General features: G+C 34.4%; 1 protein-coding gene across 2 annotated transcripts in view; it reads right to left on the bottom strand.

Moving 5' to 3' along the window:
• Positions 1–5,172, bottom strand: part of KCNH7 (potassium voltage-gated channel subfamily H member 7) — a 485,293-nt gene that overhangs the window by 407,349 nt on the left and 72,772 nt on the right. The window lies entirely within an intron of this gene.

The raw sequence follows: 5,172 nt of genomic DNA, 5'->3' as shown, positions 1-5,172 counted from the left end.
TTTTTTTTTTTTTTTTTTTTTTTTTTTTTTTTTTTTTTTTTTTACTACTTAAGCTTATTGATTCTTTCATTTGGTGCCTACTATGTGTCAACTACTATGGTAGTCTCTGGAGATTAAAAAATTTAGCTATTTTGCCTTTGTGTAAACAGTGTGACAAATACCATAACAAATCGATGTGAGGAATTTAACAAAGATGCTACAGGAGTCTGTGTGTGTGAAATGTGTGTTTGTGAGGTTTTTTTTTTTAAGTTCCTCTTTAGTATTTCTTTCCTTCCAAATATTTGGCTTTTCCCTTGCTTATATATTTTATGTAAAAATGGGTATTTCCCAATAGTATATTACTACAACTGTACGATTCCTTAAGGTTTCATGGAAATCTCATGTCAGAGCACTGTAAATCAGGAAGTGGAAAATCAATGGTCAGTATGATGTCTCTGAAAGTTTCATTTTGTAGAAGAGAAATCACAGCAGTTACAAGAAGCCATGACGCTTTGATTTTATGGCTAGCATGATCATAAAAATTCAAAGCACAAGGTGGTCATATTTTATGTATGTATTAAGAATGAAATCATTTTCAAGGAAATATGCCTTCTCTCCATGTAGCCTCCTTCATAATATTTTACACATAGTATAACTTCCCAATTATTTAAATATTGTTAAAGATGATCAAATCTAGTGTAATCTAGCAATGTTGTTCTAGGTCATTATTAGAAACTACTAGAAATGCAAAAATGATACATAAATCGTCTTTCAAATGTACAGAATAGACTTATTTTTCCAACAGAATTATGTCCAAGCATAAATAATCACTCCCTTTACAGATTACTGCAAGTACAAAAGCCAGATCGAAACCAACAGGGAATAAACAATGTAGGCTTAGATATAGATGCCTAAAAAAATCAATTCATGAGTTATTTTAAAAAACTAAAGACGTTTGTAAAATATCCAATGTAAACATAAATATCCTTAAGCAGATGCAGTTTCAACTTTAAATTTATTTTCCCAATTCATGATATTTTAGTATGTTATGAAGCACCATACATACATTTACTCTAGCCAAAATAAATTTACTTTAAATAGGCAAAGAGAGCTCAGCCAACATATTTTGGTTAGCCAACATAATTTTTTAAAGCTGTTATATTTTTAAATTGTTAGACATATATAGCCATATAAACATCAGAGCTCTAAAACCAAATTTTAAAAATATTAAAATGTCACAATGCGGACATGAATATCTACACTGACTTTATTGTGTTGGATATAACCAGGAGAAGGGTAAGGAAAGAGGAAAAAGAATACAAGAAGGCACAAAACAGAAGATCAAGCTGTTACTAACACCAACATTCAACATAAACTTACTCTTCGGGGCACAAGGTGGAAGCAAAAGAAAGCCTAATTACAGGGTGCAGACAACGGAAAATGAAATGAAGATGTAAATGTCAAAACTCCACTAATAGATGACACTTTACTGAATCCTGGTAGGTGTACAAGTCCAAAAATGCGTACACATGTGTCTTCTTGCCTAAATATAACCGTCAGCTTACTTCTGACATTGTGTTTAAGAGTGAGAACCCTGATTGACAAGGATGAGTGTTCACACTTTGAATATTGCTCTCTGAAACAACTCTTCTGCATGCGTTTCAATTCTTTCAATTCTGTGGGTCTTCTAATATAGGTAGGTCCATTGTTATGTGCTTGAAGGTTTTCTTCCTAGGGACTAGAGGTGCATATGTCCTACTCTGTTGACACCACACTGTTCTCCTAACAAGCAGTGTTTGTAAAAGATAACAAAACAAATTTATTGAATTTGATAGAGGGGGTGATAACTACAAATTTAAGTGGTCATATTACTGTCTTTCATGGAGCTGGCTCAATACATAGTGAAAAATGAATATGATCAAAATACAATAAATGAATGAATTTTACTTTACCTTGATGACAAAATTCTCCACATTTTTCTTTTTTTTTTTTTTTTTTCGTTTTGAAATAGGGTCTCACTCTGTTACCCAGGCTGCTGGAATGCAGTGGTACAATCATAGCCCATGGCAGCCTTGTACTCTTGGGCTCAAATGATCTTCCTGCCTCAGCCTCCCAAGTGTCGGGGACCATGCCCCACCAAGCCGGCTAATTTTTACATAATTTGTTTTTAGACATGGGGTCTAACTATGTTGCCTAGGCTGGTCTCAAACCCCTAGCCTCAAGCCATCCTCCTGTCTCAGCTTCCTGAGTAGCTGGGATTGCAGAACTGTTTTTTCCTTTCATAACAAATGCTCTGCTATTCATACTCATTTTCTCCCTTCCTCCACTTTAACTACTAAAAGCATTTAATGTTTTGCTTTCCTGTATACTTCATTTTCTTTTTAAAGTATCTGTGTGTGTGTGTGTCTGTGTGCGTGTGTGTGTGTGTGTCAAACGAAAGAAGGCTTGAAATTACCTGTGCCCCTTATTGATCAGGAAAGTTCAATTTCAGCACTAGTCAGTGTTGCTCACATTTGGCACGTGTACCTTGACATGAAACAACAGGTTATGCAAAAGCAAACAAAACAAAAATCCATCTACAAGAAAGGGCTTGTGAATTTGTGAAAGACCTAGTTATCAATAAAAAGAAGGTCTAAAACATGGCAATAGAGTTCCTTTTGTTAACGTTTCAAGACTGTCTGGCACCCCTTTGTTGTCACAATATTTTTTGATAAGTCTAAATTCCAGAAGTGATCAGAAGATCAAGGAGTTCCCCAACAACAAAACAAAAAAAAAGCTTGATTAGTGGAGAACTGTTTGATTCCTATTTTAGTCGTCGTTTTTCTGTACATTTTATGCCGTTGTCTTCCAGTTTTCTGCCAAACATTTGAGCAGCATGGATTAGAAAGCAAACATTTTCATACCATTTTACATCTAGTGATTTTCATATGGGTAATATCTTTAAAAATCAACATATACAAAAGTTATAAAATGAAGTCTGTTTCCCAGCTGTAATGCAAAAACTGAGCTACTTCTCCAGAGAAGTTTTGATGCCTCTAGTGAATCTGTGCTCTGTGTGTGTGTGTGTGTCCTTCCAAAGATGTTGTAAGCACATTACACACACACACACACATACACACACATCATTTTTATTTCTATACAAAGAGTAGAATGCTCTGTGCATTGTTCTTTTCTGGCTTTAAAAAAAATTTAACAATTTATCTTTGAGATGATTCCATATAAGTTTATAAAGAGTATCCTCCTCTCTGTCTCAATCTCTCGCTCATAACGGCAGCATATTTCCCTATAATATGAATGTAAAATAATTTATTTAACTCATATCATATTGATGGACATAAATGGTATTTCTAATCTTTTGCTGCAATGAATAACCATGTAGACAATCCTGTCACTCCTAGTATGTTTAATTGTACCTGTAGGACACATTTCTAGAAGTGAATTCACTCAGTTAAAGAGTATGCACATTAAAAAAATAAAAAAATAAGCAGTATATACATTTACAAATTTTAATGTTATATCGGAATTTCCCTTCATAGAAATTTGACCAATTTGCATTTCCACAAACAATAAATGGAAGCTTGGTCCCCACATCCTTATCAACACCACATCTAATTATACAGATTTTTCCTGAACTTGAGAGGTGGAAAGAGGCTTTTCAGGGCTCTCATAATCTTTCTCCCATAGTTTTAATGCTATTGGAGTTACATTACTTATATTTAACTCATCTATTTGGAATTAATGATGATGTAAAATGTAAAGTATACATCCGCTTTTTCCCCAGATTCTGCTAAAATAGTGCCCACATCGTTAACAATTAACTCACCCTTTTCCCACAGATTTAGAAGGCTGTCTTTATTATATGCTGTAACTGCATAAGCAAGTGGGCCTTTTTCTCAGTTTTATCATATCCCACTGACCTGTATACTCATGGGCGAATACTTCATAGTCTTTTAAATGACAGTATTAAAACACGTTTAATAACCAATAGGACAATTACCCATGTCTTAGTTTTTAATTCAGGATTTTAAATTAATACAAACAAATTTTACCAGGGTTAGCCCCAGTTAGAAAGCATCATTCAAGTTATTGTTGAATCACAAGGCTTATTTATAAAGTGCCATGCTGTAAATTGAAAAACTCTAGTATCCTACAATATTTTAATCTGCTTGTGATGCTTTCGAAATTAAACAATTTCATCACAAGCAAAGATAAAATATTTAAGAGAAATATGAAATAAATTGATTTGTGTTAGCAAGGTAGTCAGCCATGTTTTGGGTTAGCAGAGTAGTTAGTGTGTGGTATCCACAACAAAATATGTTCCACGTTTTAAATTACTGACTTAAAACAAATTTAAGTTCGTAAATGATTGACTTAAAGACTAATTTGGGAGTAAAAGCAATTAGTAAATTGAAGGCTGACTATCAAAGGACATAAAAAAGTAAGTGAAAGATGTTATTGATTAATCAAAACACAACTATGGAGAAACATTAAAATGGAATGAAAGGCCTCAAATTATAATAGTTTTGGACAGATTTTCTGAAGCTGGATTTAGTTTTAATGAATTGTGCCTCTATGTTTTACCATATGGAGGGAAAAAACCCTACAGGATCGATCATCTAGCATCATCCATTTACCTCTGAAGTCAAAACTGTCCTATCTTCCATCCAATTCAACATCAACTCTGGAATCAGCAAAATCCACAGACTTATTTAAGCAATGCCACATTTGGCTCATGAACATGGATATAGGATAGAGAAAAACTGACAAGGCAGAGGTAAAAGAGGTATCATTATATCCTTACTTTATCAAGTCATGAATGAGAGAGGCCAGTAAGATTTTTTTTTTTAAGGAGGATGAAGGAAGGTTTGGGAATCAAGGAACAAAGTGCTCCATAAATGTCGTCAGGTTCTGCAGCCTTTTCATAGGATTTGGCCAGGAGCAAGTCTTCCAGCTCTTGGAAAGTGTAAATGCCGGCTATAGTGTTTACTCCGTTTCCCCATGTGGAATCACCAAGTATCATTTCTGTCCAAGGGCAGTGTGTGCTGGCGCAGGAAAGGAAAAGAAGGAGGGGTAGAGAGGAGAGGTTGGCTAATGTTAAAGGGAGAGCTTTTCCACAGGGTTCTATGGTTGCTATAGTAACAGCTTCTTTTGTTTGTACATATTCAGAACAGCTGCTTCCTTTTGGTTGCTGGT

The sequence above is a fragment of the Rhinopithecus bieti genome, unplaced genomic scaffold (assembly GCF_001698545.2).
Source record: "Rhinopithecus bieti isolate Rb0 unplaced genomic scaffold, ASM169854v2 scaffold_19966, whole genome shotgun sequence".
In the NCBI taxonomy this organism is placed as follows: domain Eukaryota; kingdom Metazoa; phylum Chordata; class Mammalia; order Primates; family Cercopithecidae; genus Rhinopithecus; species Rhinopithecus bieti.
Note: the sequence above shows the minus strand (reverse complement) of the source record. Positions and strands in the feature narration are given on the sequence as shown.